This window comes from Rattus rattus, chromosome 8 (assembly GCF_011064425.1).
Source record: "Rattus rattus isolate New Zealand chromosome 8, Rrattus_CSIRO_v1, whole genome shotgun sequence".
Classification (NCBI taxonomy): domain Eukaryota; kingdom Metazoa; phylum Chordata; class Mammalia; order Rodentia; family Muridae; genus Rattus; species Rattus rattus.
The window spans coordinates 59,115,792-59,137,387 of NC_046161.1; the positions used below are offsets into that span (position 1 = coordinate 59,115,792).

At 41.5% G+C, this 21,596-nt stretch overlaps 1 protein-coding gene across 1 annotated transcript in view; it reads left to right on the plus strand.

Annotated features, from left to right (window-relative positions):
* Positions 1-435: 435 nt before the first annotated feature.
* Dennd4a (DENN domain containing 4A) overlaps positions 436-21,596 on the plus strand; it is a 107,459-nt gene continuing 86,298 nt past the window's right edge. The window contains exon 1 of the mRNA XM_032911013.1: positions 436-662. The gene's annotated coding sequence lies outside the window, so the exon portion shown is untranslated. The remainder of the gene's footprint in view (positions 663-21,596) is intronic.

A 21,596-nucleotide genomic window follows, 5' to 3' on the forward strand; every position in this document is an offset into this window, starting at 1 on the left:
TGCAGAATCCCAGTGACTTTGGTGGGCGGATCTCAGCTCAGATCGCTGCACCAGGCTCTGGTAAGGCTAGGACTGCAGGCAGTGCTGGAGAGGAAGAAAGAAACAGGTCTGTTAGCCATAGCTGGATCCTTGTGAAAGAGGAAGGTGCAGTGAGCCTTGTTCATACTCGCCAGGGGCTCGGAATCTCCCAACCTGAAGGGGAACCACGACGCGTTTCCCCAACTACACCCGGCGTCACCAACCAGTCCGGCCCCGCCCCGCCCCTGGCCCCGCCCACTTGCGGGCCCTTGTTTGTCCCCTCCCCCACGACCCACCCCCTAGCTCGGCCCTCTCCTGCCCCTCGGGTCAGGCTAAGCCTGTGATTGGTTTTTGTGGCCATAGTCCCCGCCCCCATGTCTTTACCGTCACTCCCAAGATGGCGCCGGCCGCGGCGGGTTTGGCGGCTGGTGCTGAGGAAGGAGGCGGAGGCTGTGGTGACCGCGCGGGGAGGGGGAGTCCCGTCTGACTGAGACGGCAGGGCGGAGCGCCGGGCCGGGAGATGAGCTAAGCTGGCTGCAAGCGCCGCGGCATTCAGCCCCCTCGTGTCCCGCTCGCCGCGCGTGAGTGGATAGGATCCCGCATCTCGGGCTCTTCCCGGTGCTTGCGCGGGGGCCGGCGGGGAGGTGAGTGGCGGGGGCAGCGTCGTGGGCATCGGTGACATAGGGAGCTGTCACGGCCCTGAAGAGGTGACTGGCTGGGGGACGCCGAGCCAGGCAAAGGACTCGGAGGGCCGCTAGGCGCGGGCAGCTGCTAGGAGGGGCTCCGGCCGTCTCGGAGGATGGCGAGATGCTGCCGATGGCGTTCGCGCGCCTCCGTGTGGGAATGCGCGCGGGGCTCCGGAGGGGGTGTCCTTTCAGACTGGCCATTCGGTGCTGCCTGGGGCTGTTGTTGTTGGGGTGATGGGGCGGGGGCGGACTGTGGGGAGGTCCTGAGGCTGGGATTTTGACAAGCCCGTTACGTAAGGTTGCTTCCTGGAATCCCACCTGCTCTGGGTTTCAAACCCGCGGCGGGGGCTGCTTTCCCGCGGCTGCTCAGTCCAGATGCGGGGCCCGGCTAGGGCTCAGGTTCCACGTGAGCCCGGCCAGCGTCCTCTTGACCAGTTCTCTCTCTCTCTCTCTCTCTCTCTCTCTCTCTGTGTGTGTGTGTGTGTGTGTGTGTGTGTGTGTGTGTGTGTGTGCGCGAAATTTTGGTCATCACCAATTTTTCGAAGTTTATTTCTTTTCTAGAGGGGAAAGGCGAGGTGGGTGTCTGGGTTTGGGGAGAAGGGGCAAAAAAGCTTGTGACCTAGAATTGGGTCGCAGCGATTTCTCTTCATTACAGTGCTTTTAAATGACAGGACGTAAAGGGAAATTTGGCTGTTGCTGCTCCAGTGTGCTTTTCCTTCAGACGTATGGTTGGCCTCAGAGCCATAGAAGGGGTTTTTATTTGTCTTATAGGACAGTTATTTCTTGTTTTCAAAACAGAACAGGCATCCATCAACAGACTTGTATTTATTTGAGGGGAAAGCGGGTGTCAGCCAGCCAGAGACAAGGGAGAGCAGAAATTGTGTCACTTTGTGAATATATTATTCTTTTAAATGTATTAGACATTAGTGAAAAGGGTAGCCTAAGCGTAAAGTAAACAATATTACACGATTGCAAGCTTTTCTTTAGTTTATTTACAGCCCTAATCTGTTTTCTGCCTACTCTAGTCTACCTCCTCTTTCCTTGGTGGTGGGGGGAGGGATGGAGACACCTGTAAACATCGTAGCCCAGGTTACACTAAGCTATTATGGTGCATTTAAGATTACTATAAAGAGGAGTCTCAGGGGGAACCCAAGATTAGTTTATAAGTAAGGATTCTTGGGCAAGTTGATCAATTTATGTTTACGGTAGCTGAGACACAGCCTCTGAAAGAAGTGAATAGAATTTCTGATCTGAGCCCTAATTGAACTTAAAATAAAAAAAGTATTTGATTTCTTTTGTGGGACATTGTTTTGTTTGGGCGAGATAGAATAATCGTTTGAGGCAGCTTTTTATTTTTACAAACTCTCTTTGAACTGCAGCTCCCAGCAAGAGTCTGGAATAACATATATTACTATCCTCATTCTATATGTGTTACATAATCCCCACCCCCATCCTCAATGATTAAAAACAGACCTCTACTTTGCTGTGGAATTTTGAAAGAATGTGCTTGTGAGGGAAGTTAATTGATCTTGACACCAGCTTAATATTAGGGATAAAAATGAGCAAATTTTGGCTTGCATTTAAAGCCTTAAGTGCACAAGTTTACATTTCTGAAGTTTGGTGAAGGAGTACAACTTTTCTATCTATGCAAGAGAGCCAGAAAGCTGGCGCTGCTTTGAGCTCTTCCACTGGAATTACCACCAGCTTCAGTAGTTACTGATTCTAAAGTTCTGGAACTTTTGTCCCATTTCGGCAACTTGAATAATATTTAGTGTAGTTGGGAGATTATAGGAGGGAAGCGACAGATTACATCATATTAATTTATTCAGAAAACAGTATTATAACAAAGAAGACAACAATATTTTCTTCCTGTAGGATACGAACTACATTGCCTTTAGTTGTTTGTAGAATCTTCAGCCTTCTGCTTACGGGAAGCCTAGTGTTTCATACCCATTACTAAACGCAGAGCTGATTGTTATGTTACAGATCTTTCCGTCTTGTTTACACTGGGGCCTCATAATTGTACGCCATAAACACAAGTGACTCCAGCAGGAAAACGGACTTGCTGTTTTGCTTTCTCCCATGTTAGGGATTTATCTTGTCAGGATTTCACCCTTTCCTGCCACAGGTAGAAGAAGGAGACACTAAGAAGAAGTGAATCAAGTTTTCTTCCTTTCTTATCTGTTCCCCTCTCCCCTCATGCCCAGTTGGTTTTTGTTCAGTAGAGTTAGTGGGGTGGGGATGAAGAGAGTACAGCTATACTTAATTACTGTACATCATCGATATCACTTTGGATTCTCAAAGAACAGTGGAAAGCCTCATATTTGAGACACTATTCATTTGCACATGGGGTTACTGTAAAAGTAAATAGGTTCTTTTTCTTTTCTTTTTTTTTTTTTTTGAGACAGGACCATGCTATGTAGCTCATGGTAGACTAGAACTCAAGAGCTCCCTGCCTCAACCACCTAAGTGCTAGGATTATAGGTATATGTGACCACTCAGTTAAATTACTAATCTTATAGTCACAGAGTGACATTGACGGGTTAAGAGAAAATGCTGGAAGTCTAAAGCACTATTGATCAACAAGGAAATTGCCTTCTGGTTAACAGAATGCAGTGTGTAGGTGCACTCACAGTAGCAGAAACAAGTGGCTATTTGGGTGGATTGTCATTGCCACCCTTGAGTTCGTTTGTATGTCTGTGGATGTTTTGCATCTGTGCACATTAACGTCTGGGATCTTTTTGCTTCCAACACTAAACTGCTCCATGTTGACAGTGCCACCTACTGATAATGAGCTCAGTCTTTTCCTCATTACCTCATGAGTCGTTAGGCAACAGTATTGGGATGTTTCGGAGATACCAATATTTTGCTAGTTACTGAGGATACAAAGGTGAATAAAACATGACTTCTGCCCTCCAACCCTGCCTGAGATGTGCTGTTTGCTTTTGGGGCCAACAGTACATTTGTCCCTTGCTTTTCCTGTCTCACTGCTAATGCTTGGTTGGATTCCCCCCACACCACCCCACCCCAACCCCTGTAGTCATATCCTTTTGTAACTTTCCTAGTGGAAACTGTGTTTTGGGTTCTAGACAGCCATTTTTTAAATACATTTTTGGAACATTAGATTCCATATTGGAGTGTGTTTATAAGTAAAACCTGTAATATGGAGATCAGAAATTTATTTTTATTTCTGTGGTAACTTCCACTTGATTAATTTGTGCTGTGCGTGCTTGTGTGGGCTAGCAGTCTGCATCAGATACCTTCTTCAGTCACTATTTTTTTGGGATAGGGTCCTCAGTGAACCCAGAGCCTACCAATTGGCTAGACTGAATTCCTAGGAGAGCTTTTCTCTACCAGCCTCTCAACCCTGGGAAAATGTCACCCAGCCTTTTATGTGGATGCTGAGGATTCAACTCTAGTCCTCATTGCCTGGGTACTGGACATGGTACTTAACCCAGTGAGCTACTGCTCCAGCTCTCTTACTGCTTTTAGACACAGTCCCTTGTCCCTTGAGCTTTCCAGCTTCTCAGCTCCTCTTCCAGATAGCTGTGATTATAGACGTGACTGTAACTGTTGTTTTGTAGATTTTTCTTCTTGGAAAGTTTTAAAAATAAACCCAATTACCAAAATATGTAGTGCACACCCACATGCCTACATAAAATGTTGACATTTTTCATTTTTGCTTCAGATATATATTTAATATAGAAGAACTATGTATATCACAGTTGCCACATAGAATTCTAAGAGCAATATAGAATTTTATACCTCGTCTGAAGTTAACATCTTTTTGTCCCACCCAGTTTCACGCCTCTCTATCTCCTGTCCCAGTTTATGACCCACACTGTGCATGTAGCATGGCTCTGGTGCTTGGGCTTTGTTTTTAGACTGGGTAAGACTGTGTCAGGCTCAACTCTAACTTATAGGAAGCCTGTGTTGGTCTTGAACTCCTGATCTTACTGTCCCTGCCTCCCAAAGCTGGATTATAGGACCACTACACTGGCTCTAGTTTGAGTGCTGAGACCAAACTGTAGAGACATATGTATGAAAAATGCCATGAGGAAACCCAGGACTTTGAATGTTGATGTGAAATTTTATTAAAAAAATTCCAAGTATGGATTAGGATCCGACTTCCTGGATTTGAATCTTTGAAAAAAATTAAATTGTATTTTATGAGCAAGTACTTTGCCTTACATGCATGTCTGTGTACCATATGCATGCCCAGTGCCTGCAGAGGCTGGAAGAGGGTATTGGCTCCCCTGGAACTGGAGTTAGAAACAGTTCTGAGCCACAAAATGAATACTAGGGACCAAACTCAGGTCCTCTACAAAGGCAAAAAGCCCTCTTTTTTTTTTTTTCGGAGCTGGGGACCGAACCCAGGGCCTTGCGCTTGCTAGGCAAGCGCTCTACCGCTGAGCTAAATCCCCAACCCCCAAAAGCACTCTTAATTGCGGAGCCATGTTTCCAGCTTCCTTAAGTTGACTTTTGACTTTACTATTTGGTGGTTTTATAGTTCTTTAAACTATATCCTTAGTTTATCCACCCTATCAAATTGGAACAATAGAAATGTCCATTTTATAAGGTTCTGTAAAAATTTAAGTTTCTTTATGTAACCCTGAAAAAAAATTGGTGGTTTGAGTGATAATGGCCTCCATAGGCTCTTATATTTGGAGACTTGACCCATAGTTGGTAAAAATGTTTGGGAAGGATTAGGAGGTGTGTCCTTGTTGGAGGAGATGTCACTGGGTCTCAAAAGTACCTGTTAGCTTTTGCTTTTTCTGACTCATATTTGCAGATCAGATATAAGGCCTCAGTTATGATTCCAGCACCACACCTGCCTGCTGCCATGCTACCTGCCATAATGACCATGGTCTTTAACAGAAACTGTGAGACCCAATTAAATGCTTTCTTTTATCATTTGCCTTTGTCATGGCAAGAGAACAGTAATTACGACAAACCATGTCAGCTGGGTGGACTGGCACATGCCTTTGATCCCAGCACTCAGAAAGAAGAGGCAAGCCTGATCTAAACAGTGAGCTCCAGAACAGCCAGAGCGACAGTAAAACAAAAGACATACCATGTCTACATGTCAGTTACTTTTTCTTTAAATACTGCTAAGTTTCAGTAGGTATTGATACTGCTGTGTTCTGGTATACACTCACTCAATTTTCTTTATTTTATCCATCTTTATTGATTTATTTCTGTGTGCTCCACTAATTGAACATGCTGTACTGCCAGTTATCATTTCTTCTAGTAATGCTCATCTACATGGTCTTCATTTCCTGTGCAGTATAAACAATGCCTTCATTAATATCCCTCTCTCTCTTTTAAAGCAGTGGCTTTCAACCTGTGGCTTGTGACCCCTTTGGGCATCAAACAACCCTTTCACAGGGGTCACGTATCTGATACAATTCATAACAGTAGTACAATTACAGTTATGAAATAACAGAGAAAATAACTTTATGGTTGGGGGTCTCCACAACATGAATTACTGTATTAAAGGCTCACAGCATCAGGAAGGTTGAGAACCACTGTCTTAAAGCAACATGCCAGAGTTTTTCCAGGTCATGGACCTGGTTGTGAAATTGTTGAGTCCTGGGATAGAAGTATTTTTCCCTTTATAAATCATTTATAAGATTTTGACAACCAATATGTATTTCTGTTTCTGTATATCCTTTTTAGGTGTTGTTAGATTTTTGGATTTTGCTAGTTTGCCTGATGTAAAATAAAATAGCACTTCATATTTGTCTTGTGTTTATTTCTCTTCATCTTTTAAAAAAATATTTTTATTTTTGGTCATCTCTTCAGTAAATTTGTGTATACCTATTCTTTATATATTTTCTTTTCTTAAAAAAAAAAGATTTGTTTGTGTGTGTTGAGGTGTTTGTGTGAGTATATGTGCAGATGTGTGAGGGAGTGCAGCTGTTTGCAAACTCAGGTCAGAAGAGGTTGTGAGGTGTCCATGGCTGACACTCTGCCTAGTTCTTTGAGCCTGGGAACTATCTCTCCTTGGCTGGGCAAGCTCTGCTGATTCTCCTGGTTCTCCCCCTTGGATCTGAGGTTGCGGGCATGCATGGGATGCCTGGCTTGTTATTTGGTTCTAGGATCTGAACTCTGGCCCTCATGGCTACTCAGCCAACCTCTTACCTGCTGAAGCATCTTCCAAGTCTTTCATATTTCTACTTGGCCTTTTTCTTACTTATTTGAAAAAAACTGTTTAACTTATTTTAAAATATTTTCAGGATATTTACAAATATTAGAGAGGCTCATTTTTTCTTTATCCTTATCTTTTTTCTTTCTTTTCCTTTCTTTCTTTCTTTCTTTCTTTCTTTCTTTCTTTTTTGTGGATATTTCTAACTTCTTGAAACAGTGTGGATTAAAATCACAATGCCTTATCTGATTTGTCACTTTCTCCTCAAACTCTTACCCAAACTAAACTTATTTACTTACCTAAAGTTTTGCTTTTATTTATTTTGTTGTATTTCAGAGGTAACATGGAGCACTATTGACTTCATAATTCAAAGAAGAGACTTTTAATAATTGTGTACAGGTTTTTCCTATCTTTCCCTCTCTTTCTTTACTATCCACTCATTCACTAAAATCTCTATTTATCTGGGTACATGTACCCGAGTCTGGCCTCCAGATCACTTTATAGCTTAGTTAACTCCTGATCCTCTTTGCCACTACACCCAGCTTATTTGGTATATCTTTTAAAATCAATTTTTAATATACTTCTTTGTTTACTGACCTGTGTGTGTGTGTGTGTGTGTGTTTGTGTATACTTGTGGGCAGGCAAATGCATATGCCTGAATATGAAAGTCAGTAGACAATTTGCTAGAGTTAGTTCTGACATTCTGTCACTGGTTCCTTGGGGTCAGTCTTGGTGGTAAGGGCCTTTGCCCACAGAATTATCTCTTTGTCAGTTAAATTACTTTGAATTAGAAACTTCCATAGCATCTTTATTCCCGTGCTTTCCTTTTTAGGAGCTGTTTCCACTGGTTTTCTTATTTTCACTTTTGTTCCTGAAATTCACTTTTTCAGAATTGCCAAAATGGTATGTCTAAGACACCAATTGAAAATTCCTCGCTGACTCCATTGTTAACTAGATGAAGCCAACACTCCTTACCATGTCATTACAATTCTCTGCAATTTGGTCTTTGTCTGGCTCTCTAATCTTAACTTTCATAATTTCTACTTTCCATTTCCACTCCAGCCTTACAGCATTCTCCTTGAAGTTTCTTGAGTGTATCTGTTACATCTGGAGTGTTACATTGCTGCTGTGGTCCTAGAATACTGTCCGAGAGTACTGTCATTCCTCTCTTCCTTCAAGAACCAGGGACAGGTGGTGGTGGTGGTGCTGGCCTTTAATACCAGCACTTGGGAGGCAGAGGCAGAGGCAGAGGCAGAGGCAGAGAGGCAGAGAGAGGCAGAGAGGCAGAGAGAGGCAGAGAGGCAGGAGGCAGGAACAGAGACAGGCAAATCTCTGAGTTTAATGTCAGCCTGGTCCATGACAGCCAGGGATATGCAGAGAAACCCTGTCTCAATAAACAAACAAACAAAGAAATAAAATAAAAAGTTAAGAGCACATGGTACTCTTATAGAAGCCCCAGGTTCAACTCCCAGCACCCACATAGCAGTTTACAACTATGTAACTCCAATTTCTGCAGAATCACTTTCTTCTGTATATATATACATGCATGCAAAACACATAAAATAACCAAAACAAAAATAATCAGGGCATTATTACTTCTTCCAGAAAGCCTTCTCAGATCTAGATTACTGGGTCTCTCCTTGAGTAATCTATAGTACTTTGTCATGTCTCAAGCTCCAGAGAAAGCACTCAGTGAGAATTTGTAGAGAGAGAAGGAAGAGGCTCAATGTGTAAAAGATGCTTGTTACAAAGCCCTGGCAACCCAAGTTTGGCTCCTCAGGGCCTGCAGTATGGAGTGAACTGACCCTAGAAGGTTGTTCCTTGACCTCCACATGTGTACTGTGACACACATGCACACACAGAAGATACATAAATGTAATTTTTAAAAAGAATTTGTTGAGTCAGTTATTATAGTTTAAGAGGAAGTACCAGGTAATTGGCTAAAGATTAGTGGGTATGGGTTTGAAACCTGACCTTGCTTTTATTTTTTTTTATATACTTCAGTTTCCTCCCATATAAAATTGAAAAGGGTACATTTATTGAGTTGGGACACTTAAATTTGATAATACAAATAACGTATTTGAAACAATGTCTTGTATTTAGTGGATAATCTATTCAAACTATTGTTGGCTTTAGAATATTTTAATTTATGTGTCTCTTTCCCTAATAAGGCTTTGAATCAGTGAGTGAAGGACATAGCAAGAAATCTGGATCTTAAGTGAAAGATAACATTTCTAACCTTTCAGAGTGTCCTGAAAACTTGAGTCTAAGTCCGTTTTTTCCTAGCAACTGCAACATTTGGCATCTTGCCACACATATGAAATTGACATTGATGGTAATTAGCATTTCTTAATTATACTACATAATTGGTTGCTTATTTAAGACTCTGCATGCTTTACTTAGTAGTTCTACTGGAACTCTAGGAATACCATTTACTTTTAAGCCTCCCTTAGTCTGTTTGGCATTTAACCAACTTTTCCAAATATGGATTAAGGCGTGAGAGGCTGAACAAAGGGGTAGAAATGAGGGTAAAACATTATACCTCTGAACCAGACATGTGTAGTATAGCTTCACTATTTGCTTTAAGATAGGTTATCAGATTATTGGATAATTCCAATCAGATGTAATTTCAGTAAACACTTTCCAGAGGTAATATAAGACATTAAAATACCAATAACCTGTCTTCTTCTATTACTGTAAATGATTAAGACATTTTACTTACAATCATTCTTTTTATTATTTCAGAATCTGTTTCTTTCACCTTACATTTAGCATCCCTCATTTTGTTCTAAATACCAAAACCATCTGTATAATCTTGGCAAATTGATAGAAGTCCTGTTTGTTTTATTTTTATCTCTGAGCTTGCTGTTAAATTTGTAGGGTTTCTGTCTCACTGTTTCTGATTATATGAAAGGAAGTTTGTCTTCTTTTGAACATAGGAACAGTACACAACTACTCTTCAGTATTCACTTGAAAATCGTTGCTAGAGAAACTAGATTTTTCCCCTAAAAGGTCTTAAACTGTTAAAGAAAAATTCTAGTAAACTATTATCAAATGAATGTGGAAATCTCAATGCATCAGTCTTACAGTAGAAGCTAATACCATATAATGGCTGTAGTGTTGGGAACTGCTTTTTAAAAGTGCCACTGTCGGAGCACTGACTATTTTAGCTGAAGATTCTGAAGCAGCAAGTTCTCAAGAGAATGGGTGTAGATGAATGGGGATGGAAACTGTAGTTGGTTTGTGAGATAGAGCTGGCTCTTAGCAACAGACGAGTTGACCCTTACTCCATTGTCAGTCAAGATTATAGTTAAATGACACTATTTTCCTGTAAAGAATAATTTAAGTTGGTATGGTGGCACATATCAGCACAGTGAAGGCCGAGGCTTGAAGATGATGAGTTCTGAACCAGTCCGGCATATATAGCGAGACACTGTCAAAACAATTAAAAAACTCTTTTTTGTTGTTGTTGTTGTTCTAATAAGTACTAAGATATTCCTACCCTTCACCTTTCAATTTTTTTTCTGGATGTCAGAACTTTGTAATAGTATTTTAGTTAAATTTTTTAATGTGATGTTGGGAATTGAACCTGGGTCCCTGCCATGCTAGGCAAGTGTGTTGTTATTGAGCTACTCCACCAGCTTCACATAGTATTTATTCATGTTGCTTTGTTGGTGATAATTGCGCTGAAGTTGGGTCCATGGCTGTTGTTTGAACTGCTAGCATTGATGAATACTTTTCATTCTTTTAGCCTAAGGAGCAATTGAAGTTCCTAGTTTCATAGATATGTTTTTAAAAAACAAGGCTTTTCCTTTTCTGATTAACTGCTGTTTTAATATTTCTTGACCACCCCCCATTTTTTAAGAGTCAGGGTCTTACTAGGTAACTCTGACCGAGCTGAAGACTCCCTATATAGACCAAGCTAAATACTCTTCCTGCCTCACCCTCCTCATGATGGCTGGAATTATGGTAGTAAGATACCATTCCCTTGACTTTTGTTTTGTTTTTAAGGGTTGTTGTTCAATCAACATTCTTTTGTTTATAGGTGGTAGAAGATAAATTTAGCCTAACTCACTAAAAATGGGAATTAATTGCAAGGATGCTGGGGACTTCATGGCATCCAGTGGTAGAAGAGCAGCCGTACCTCCTGAGAGGGCTTGAGATCCAGAGCTGGACAGGTCTCACAGTCAGGAGGCACTGGTCTCTGCCCCCTCCACCAGCACAGTTCCAGCACAGTTCCCTTGCTCCCTACTTGTTCATTTCAGCCTCATCTCTCTGCACGTGTCTTTCTCTGTTGCAGGGCTAGACTATGACTTCTGACCCATTTGTTGTTTTGAGGCAAGGTCTCCCTATGTAACTTGGCTGGCCTGGGATGAGGTTGGCCTCGAGATCACAGAGATCTACCTCCCTCTGGCTCCCAATGCTGGGATCGAAGGCTTGTACCTCTTTGTCAGGCTGTCTTCTGACTCCTAAATTCATATATTGTCTCATGATTCTGTGCTCTCATTCTAAAGCCTGATAGAGAAAATGTCCACAAGGCAAGTATCCTTTGTCTCATCTAGTCAGCTATGGCAAATGAAACCACGGTTTCACTGAACAAGATTCTCAACACCAGCTTTGTGGAAGAGGATAGGACATCCAGCTTCCCAAAGACAGGTATATACAATGAATAGACATCCTAAAAGCTGCTAGTTACAAACGGATACTAGATGATGGAAAATAAAATTAATTTTAAATGAAAGTAAAAGAAACCTCTCAGTGTTATAGCATAATACCAAAGAACTTAAATTAATTCACTCCCAACTCAGCGGTGGTTATTATGAAAGCTTGAACATCTCTCTCCTTTCAGGTGAAAACCAGTGGAGGTAGAGGCATCCTTTACCCTCCTGTGTATAGAATTTGTAGTCCAATTCATTCTATGAATATTTGTATATTAATATATACTGTCTTTAATACATTAACTTCTAAAAAGCATCTCTGAGTTGTAGTCTTATTATGTAGCTCCGACTGGCCTTAGACTTGATATACAACCCAGGTTAGCCTCCAGACTAGATTCTTCCTTATTGGTGTGCCACTGTGTCTTACCTTAATCACATTACAATATTCCTTATTTAGCAAGCATTTGTTTATTGCTTGGGTAATACCAAGGATTGTGCTATAAAACAAGTTATACTTTTGTTTACTCAGAGAATTCATATTCTGGTGGAAAAGAGTAGATGTTCAAAGAGGTCCTTAGAGTATTAGTGTGATAATCATATACAATGTCTTGAAGCCCTAGACTAGAAAGTGGCTGTCTTGCATAGGGAAAGCACAGAGCAGGATGCACTTCACTGGAGCTGACCATTTGACTAGAGTGTTCTGGTGAGAGGAACTAAATTTGAATTTTCAAAGGTACCTGGAGCTATGTAAATGAAACTCTGTCCAATGAATCTCAAGTAAATTTTTATACTGTTCAATTTAATGAAACTGAAATTCAATGAAACTGTTCTTAAGCCTGCCCTTCAAATGTCTGAAATTATGGCTCTTTTGAAAAGATAGCTGTAGATTGTAGAATGCTCACACCATTTGTTCTTTAGCTTTATGCTCAACCCCTCTTTTCTTTGTTTTTGTTGTTGTTATTGTTATTTGTTTTGTTTTGTTTTTGAGACAGGGTTTCTCTGTGTAGCCTTGGCTGTCCTGGAACTCACTCTATACACCAGGCTAGCCTCAAATTCACAAAGATCCACCTGTCTCTGCCTCCCAAGTCCTGGGATTAAAGGCGTGCACCACCACTGCCCAACTTGCTTTATGCCACTTTTGAGAATGGAATGTCATCGGTAACTTCCTTTTAGAGTCTTCTTTTAAAACTTTTTATTGGTTCTTTGTGATTTCACTTACCAGCCCTCCCCTTGTACCCGCCTTCTACCTTTGCAATCTCTGCTGCAAGAAAGAAAAAACAATCGTACTGTGGAAGCTGTACTGTGTCCCAGTGTGTCCCATAGGATATATACCCTTTTGTTCACACGTCTTTGCTTGCAAACAAATCTTCATTGTAACACTTCATTGGTCTGGTATGAGACCTCTGGCTTCTGCTTCACTATCAATACCGGATCCTCATCGGGACTCCTCTCAGATATCCTGTTGTTTCCCAGTGTCATAGAGACCCTGTAGTTTGGATCTGTAGGACTGGGTCCTTCATGCACTTCAGCAGTTTATTATTGGGATAGATGTTGGGGTGGACCAACTCAAAGCCCTGGATCTGAGTCTGAGAGGTATCTGAGCTGGTCAGACTGCTATCTCCCTCATGCCTTTGGGGCTGACTCACCAGCAACCCCTGCTATGATGACCAGCTCTTCCTTGCTGCCCAGGGAAGATGCAGGGTCGGCTCTCTCAGTGTAGCCGACAATGAAGGAGATGGCCAATTCTCCCATTCTCATGACCCCAGGGCCAGCTCTCCTGCCTGCTATAGATGGTGAAGGACAAGAGAGGGAAGGAGAGCATCTTTCCCTAATCTGTGCCACCACCCAGCAGACAAGAGGCAGGGCCTGCTCTCCCACACTCACACTGTCTGGGGCCACTCACCTGTAACCTCCACATCTAGGACCAGGAGTCCCAATGAGGTTCCAGTATCAATAGAGTGGCCCACTACCAGGACCAACTTTACCACCTGGTCTAGGTAAAAGGGAGGGGAGGGATCTCCCCACTGATACCATCTCCTTCCTCCTTTCTCTTCCTCCTCATCACCATCCTCATCATCATACAGCAGACAAGAGGCAAGGCTGGCTCTCCCACACTCTTGCCCTCACTCTTGTGGTTACCCACAACCCCCACATCCAGGATCATCTCTACTGTGCTGCCCAGGTGAGATGCTGCTCTCCCACTTTGATGACCTCAGGGTCAGTTTCCCGGCCTGCTGTAGGTGGCAAGGGGCAAGGTGTGTGTGTGTGTGTGTGTGTGTGTGTGTGTGTGTGTGTGTGGTCATCTCTCCCTTGTCCATATCACCACACAGACAGACAGGTGGCGGGGCCAGCTCTCCCACAGTCACGCCCTCAGGGCCAGCAAACCTGCCACCAGGGTCATCTCTACTGTGTGCCCAGGCAGGGTGCAAGGTCCGCTGTCCTGAGGGCTGCAGCTGGTGAGGCATAGAGCCAGCTCTTCTGCTCTACAGCTCAAGGGCCAGGTGGTGAGGGGCAGGAGGGAGGAGGGCGTCTCTTCCTTGTCCATTCTTACGTGTCCATTCTTACTCAGCACTAAATTAAAAATTATTTGACTTTTCTCACTTTAATTCTTAACATGTGCTTCGCCGAGTCGTCCACATTACTTGAATTATATGTAACTGTCCCTTGCGTGTTTGGTTAGTTGGATTTTGAGTTAGGGTCACTTTTTGAAGTGACAGCTGGCCTCTAGCCTCCACCTCGTAAGGGCTGAAATCACAGGCCTGTGCTGCCTTCTGTCTTCAGATGCTCTCTGACAGTGTAGTCAGAGGTGATACACAGAGAAGGGGAAGAGAATGGACTGTGGTCTGTTTCTCCTATTGTGTACCCTGCCTTGCCATCTCTTACCACATGATGCCTCTTCCTTTCCAGACCTCAAGCCTGAACTGCGTTCCTTCTCATTTCTCTGTCTTTCTAGTTAGAATCCTCACTTCCTATGTTGCTCGTTTACTTTTCTGAATTGTCTGCTAAGCTCCAGAGAGGCAGACACACCATTTCGTCTTTCTGCTGTCATTTCCTGCCACAGTTTGGCACATGGTAGGAGTCTTCATTGTAAACAGGAGTCAGCTTTGGTCAACTGAAGCAAGAGATAATCAATTTGTTAGATATTACTTATTTTGCAAGAATGGAGAGCTACATGTTGAGGAAAAACCAAGAAACAAACCTCAGAGCCAGACCATAGGCAGACTGAAAAGCCATAGTATCCTTCCCCCAAGACATCATTCACTGATGCTCCTCTTGTTACTGGGTTCACTATGCACTGATTTATGAAGTAGGTGTGTATTTGGCCTATAAACAATAGAAATTATTTTCATACTTATAACTACTGAGCATCTAGAATCATGATCAAGTTACAGTTGGAGAGTCTTCTTGCGGGTGACAGACTGCCAAGTCATATGCACATTTGGCCCAAAGAATCCTAAGAATAGATTAACCTATCCTTGCAGTGCTAACTCTCAATTTAAATTCTGCAAGAGTGCATTGAATTGACTGGCCAGTGTGCCAGAGCATGGCAAACAAGTATCTGGCCTTGTGATTGGTCAAGTTTCTGTTATTGGTTCTAGAGTCTACTTTCTTTCCAGACACATGACAGGTTCTCTAGGCAGAGGGAAGAGTGGCCAGCTCAGGCTTGGGCAATGAGAAGTAAAACTGGCATCTATCCATTTCAGTAGCCATCTGATTAGTAAGAGCCAGAGCCATGGCACCTCCTCTCTAAGCCTTATCATCATCAAGCATCCAAGTATGGTCACCAGTGTTGCTCAAACTCAAATCAGTACAACGCCATAAAATAAGCAAAGGATAAGCAAAATTATTCTTTGGCATCTAATTATTTAAGGTGCAATTCTTGCCTGTGTGTGTGGTATCTGAGCAGAAGCTCTGGTTTACCTGGCAGTTGGACCCTGAATGAACTGCCATTTGAATTCTGCTTAGATGATTCTAGAGCACACAACTGCTATGTTAGAAGAACTAGTCAGTTTATTCATCTCTAAGCTGCCATATAAGGTTTTACAATAACCAGTTTTAGAAAACTGAATGTGCATACACCTCTGTATTAGTGAACTCATTCTTGTTTTTTTTAAATATTTATTTATTTATTATGTATACGTCATACAGCTTTCTGTCTGCATGTGTGCCTGCAGGCCAGAAGATGACCCCAGATCTCATTATAGATGGTTGTGAGCCACCATGTGGTTGCTGGGAATTGAACTCAGGACCTTTGGAAGAGCAGTCAGTGCTCTTACCCGCTGAGCCATCTCTCCAGCCCCTCATTCTTGTTTTTTAAAGTATGCATTTATATGTCAAAGGATATATACAGTAACTTCTGTCCAAGGCAGTAGCTTAACACTGGAAACAAACCAGATGTCTACTAACAAAAGGGTAGATAAGTTATTCAGAATTGTTCAAAAATTGTCATTAAAATGAAAATTTATTCAGAAATGGAAATGAACAACCTACAGCTACATAGAAAAGGTGTGGCTGATTCTCCAAAACAATGTAAGGTGAAAAAGCAAGCCCTCCCCTTCACCCTCCCAGCATAGACTAGGGGAGTCAATCCATGTCCTACTTTTATAATGTTCACAAAGGGAGAAATCTAGCATTGGAATTCAAAATGGTGATTCTCCAGAAAAATGGACGGGCTTTCTGTTCCTGGCAGTATCTTGTTCTTGACACTGGAGGTATTTATAATGGATAGTGAGAATTCTTGCAGTTGAATTTTCTTTATGTTTGTTACTTTTTAATTAAAAAGAATCAAAATGGGCCTGGAGAGATGGCTCAGGGGTTGAGGGCACTTGTTGCTCTTGCAGGGAACTGTTATTTGTCCCCAGCACCCACAGAGTAGCTTACAAACCTCCTGTTTGAGGAAATCTAATGCCCTCTGCTGACCTCTGTAGCACCTGGCATACATGTGGTTCATACACATAAATACATCAAGACATCCACATACATAAAATTAAAAAAGTCCAAACAATAAAACAGGCCCGTGTATGGACTAAATTGGGGAACAAAGCTGAGTGAGCTCCTCAGGTTGTGAGCTGGGTTTTATCTGCACTTCTTTGTGTATTTTAGAAGAGATTGTTAGCATTAATCAGTTCTTCTAGGGCAGTTCATGACACCTAAAAGGTTAAGAGCCCTTATCATGTATCTATAAAAGAACAGGTACATACATAAAAGTTGTTCTTTTTTACATTTCACTGTGGATGGCACATTTCAATTCTGAGATAGAACCTGCTCTCTAAGGTCGGATTCTCTACTTTGGATCATTTCACACTTTCTCAGGCTTACTTAAAATTTTCTTTCAGATTTACTTTATTAAAAAAAATGAACAGAATTAAGGTAGGTATGCCTATAGCAGTCACTCATGAGAGGGTGAAAATGGAGATGAGGCCCAGATATGATGGCTGTAAAAGCAAGCCTGAGGGGCTAGAGAGATGGCTCCATGGCATGTACCAGTTTCCACTCCATTTCCCCTGCCTCTGGCCATTAGAGCTCCTCCAAGGATGACTGCTTCCTTACTTCCCATGGTCTTCTCACCCCAGTTAGACTTCCTTCACACCCACACTTTACTGAAATGACCCAACTCAAGGTCATTGATTGGGTCTTTGCTAAATCCAGTGACTAAGTACCTCGTAGGATGGGAGTGGGCCGAGTGCTTCATCGTAGGTCTCTTCCTGCTCTACTTCTGACATAGTCCTGTTGGGGGCTCTGCATCTCCATTATCTTCTTGTAGGTATTCATTCTAATCCGTCCCTGATGCCACCCTAAAATATCGCTGGGAACCATAACTACATTTCTATTTCATAGTTTTTTCCTTGCTGAATGGTATTCAGTATCTACCACATTTTAAAGTCATCCCTTGAATTACAGCTATCAGGATTGTTATTTATTCAGTCAACAACTACTGCGTGCTGTTCATCAGGTACTACTGTCATTGTGTACAGCAGAAAACTCCTAAACCTCAAAGAACTTTTACAATATTGTGCAAAGAAAGAGAATTTAAAACAACCTCAGTAAATAAAATACATAGTATGTTGGATAATAGCTGAGCATAGTGGTACGTGCCTTTAATCTCAGCTCTAGGAGATAGAGGCAGGCAGAGCTCTGTGAGCTCAAGTCCAAGTTGGTTTACATAGCAAGTGCCAGGCTATGTAATGAACTCAGCTACAAAAAGTGTGTGTGTGTGTGTGTGTGTGTGTGTGTGTGTGTGTGTGTGTGTGTGTGTGTAGGTATATATGTATACTTATATGTAATATATATGTTAAAATGAGAAAATTAAGGAAGGAGACTGCATCATAACTATTCCAAATTCAGTCTTTTCAATCTTTGTATTTCTAGTGACTCTAGAGGACAAGTGTACATGGTTTTGGGCTTAAAGTGGAGGATTTCAAAACCTAGATATGTAGGTAGAGTCGTGAAGTGGACATTTTGGCTCTCAGAATTGAGTCAGACCTAGTAACATAAATTTGAGACTAAACACTTTATTGGACTAGTAGGTATTTTTAGTAGAGAGGAGATATGCTTAGTCTAGGCCTGGGATGGCCACCAGGAAGTTTAGAAGAATCATCTGAGTTGACAAGGTAGCAGCTAAGAGTTACTTCTACCAAGCCTGCTGACCTGAGTCCAGTCCCCAGGGCCCACACAGGAAGGAGAGAACTGACTTCTACTAGTTGTTCTCAGACCTCCAGACGGGTGAGGGGACATGAGCATGCTACCATAGTAAAGAAATAAAATGTAGGGTCTTTGTTTGTTTTGTTTGTTTTGAAACTAAGCTGGTCTGAGTAGGCTGCAGTGGCAAGAAATCTGGGAAATAAATTTCAGGCCCTGCTCTGCTACTGATGGTTTGTGCTGCTGTACACAAGTCAAATTAGCCTTCCTGGAAATTAATTTCCTCATTGATCAAATGTTGAGATCAAACCAAAGGATTTTAAAATCTTTAAAATCTGAATTTAAAGGAATTTCTTCCTGTTAATGGAAATATGATGTAAATATCTTTAGATCAATTTTTAAAAATTAAATGTTTTGTGCCAAATTTTCTTTATAAATTAGAAAAAAATACCCTACTACAGTCTTTTTTCCCGGAGCTGGGGACCGAACCCAGGGCCTTGCGCTTGCTAGGCAAGTGCTCTACCACTGAGCTAAATCCCCAGCCCCCTACTACAATTTTTTAAAAAGTCTTTTCTTTGTCTATCTGCCTCTCTCTGCCTTCCTCTCTCCCCCCTTCCTTCCTTTCTTTTCTTTTTCTTTCTTTTTTTTTTTTCCGGAGCTAGGGACCGAACCCAGGGCCTTGCGCTTCCTAGGCAAGCGCTCTACCACTGAGCTAAATCCCCAACCCCCTCCTTTCTTTTCTTGAGGCAGAGTCTTACCATGTAGCCCAGGCTGGCTAGAGGCCAGCTTAGACTACAGAGTGAGAGACTCTGCCTCAAACAAGACAAAATACAACAGCCATAAAACCAATACCACCACTTCTATCCAGCAAATCAGTTTTAAGTAATTTCAGAATATAAGAGAAGAAATTCTAATTCACAGTGCTATTAACACTTGTGAAGTGTGCTCATTCTTCTATAACATCGCCAGCACTGGGCTTAAAGGTTTTACTCACATTTGTTCAAATTAATTTCATATCCCAAAGTTTAATTATTTGCAAGATTCATGATTCTTCCAAAGATCTTAGTATTGGTATGTTTTCTGTTTTTTTTTTTTAATTTTTACTTATTTTTTATGTTTATGTGGGTTTTGCCTGCATGTGTGTCTGTGAACTCCATGCTTACTGCCCACGTTGCATCCCTGGAACTGGGGTTGCAGACTTTTTAAATGGATGGTGACAGAATTGGAATCGAACCTAGGTCCTCTGAAAGAGCATTCAGTGCTCTTAACCATGCAGCCATCTCTCTAGCCCCCTTTTTATTTCCTTTTAACATTATTTCTTGGTGCATGTGTATCTGTGCCTCTGTACAGATGCTACAGTGCAACTGTAGAGGTCACAGGAAGCTCGTGGGAGTTTTCTCCTTTTAACCATGCTGGTCCTAGGATTGAACTAAGGATTCTCTCTCTCTCTCTCTCTCTCTCTCTCTCTCTCTCTTTCTTTCTTTTTAAATGTGTGAGACAAGGACTCTTGTAGGCCAGACTGGTTTCAGACTCCATATTTAGCCAAAAATGACCTTCACCTTTCAACTCCCCAATACATTGGGATCACATGCATTTATAAGATGCCTTGCTCTTAGTGATTAGGTTTCTGTTTGAAGTGTTGGTTTTTAGTTTTGATCATCTTATTAGATGTCACATAATTTTTTTTAAAAATTACACAAGTCAGGGTTGGGGATTTAGCTCAGTGGTTAGAGCGATTGACTAGGAAGCGCAAGGTCCTGGGTTTGGTCCCCAGCTCCGAAAAAAAAAAAAAAAAAAAAAAAAAAAAAAATTACACAAGTCATTATTAACTAGAAGGGTAAGGGAATCTCAAAGTTGTTTTCAAGGGTTGATTCTCAAAGACCATTTTCTATATCATGTTTGTAGAGTTTTAGAGTCAGGATCTCTTTTGGGGTTTAAAGGAACTTTTCACAGGGGTCATCTAAGACCATTGGAAAACACAGATATTTATGTTATGACTCATAACAGTAGCAACATTACGGTTATGAAATAGCAACAAAAATAATTTTTTTGGTTGAGGGGGGTCACTATAACATGGAGAACTGTATTAAAAAGTTACAGCATTAGGAAGGTTGAGAATCACTGTCTTAAAGCCTTTTTTTTTTTTTTTCCTTTGGTTCTTTTTTTTCCGGAGCTGGGGACCGAACCCAGGGCCTTGTGCTTCCTAGGCAAGCGCTTAAAGCCTTTTTTAAATGATGGTGACAGAATTGGTAAGAAATTAGAATGTTCAGTGCAGAATTCTAAATCGTTATTTAAGGTGGAATCACAGTTCTGAGTAGTTTGTTTACAGTTGTAAGGAGAGGAATAACACAACATATTATCTGAGGGAAACAATTCATGGCCCTGCTGATGGCAGTTCACTTTAGGTCCTGGTTAACAAATGCAGATGATAATGCAAAGAGGAAGTAAAAAGTTAGAGATGTAGGGATCATGCGCAAGGGGGAAATTAAGTAAAAGACACTGCAAGAGAGGAAACTTAAGACCAGACTTCCTCTCACGCTGGTGAGCCAGGACACTTGGATTTCACAGACCGACCATGCTGGGTATAAATGTACTTTCAGTGTAAGATTGGTAGCTGACTTTTTTAATTTGTAGGTAATCTAGATTTTACTGTGGCAATAGTCAATTTCAGTTGTGAGAATGTGTCTAGCATTTAAAAATCTCTAGCTAACTTCTCATCTTACTGAGGTCTTTTTTTTTTTTAATCTCTCCACTTCCTCTTTTTGTTATTTGTTATTATTTAATTTATTTATTTGGGATTGTACCCAGGGCTCTGTGCATGCTTGGCTCCAGCCCTTTATTTTACCCCTTTATGCTACCCTCTCTTCTTAATTATTTTTTAAAACTTTATTGCATTTTAATTGAATGTTTTGTGTGCATACATGCCATGGCACTAGAATGGAGGTCAGAGGACACCTTGTGGAAGTCCGTTCTCTCCTTCCACCATGTGGGCGGGGTCTGGCAGTGGAGCTCAGTCACTAGGTTTGGTGGCATGCTTGCTGAACCTTCTTCCTGTATCTTTTAATTCAACTTCTTTCTTTTTTCCTTCTCTCTAATCTTATTTTTGTTATTAGTTCCTTTCTTTCCTTTTGTCAAGTTTAACTTGAGCTTTTGTAAACTGACTTTTTGACTACTGAAGCCTAGGTTCACTAACAAGCACTAATTTCCTCAAGGATTCTTTTTACTTCCATCCTTGAATGTGAAGTATTATATGTATCAGAACTCCAAAGTAAAGGTCATAATTTGATTTATGGTTATAGACAAGCTATCATACTGTAATTATAAAATTTCTTCAATTATAAAAAGAGTAATTGAAACAAAATCTCCTTGGTCTTGCTTGTAGCTCCAAAATACCATGATTCTGTGATGGTTCCACTTTCCTATGTTTCCTACTATTTTGACCTCACT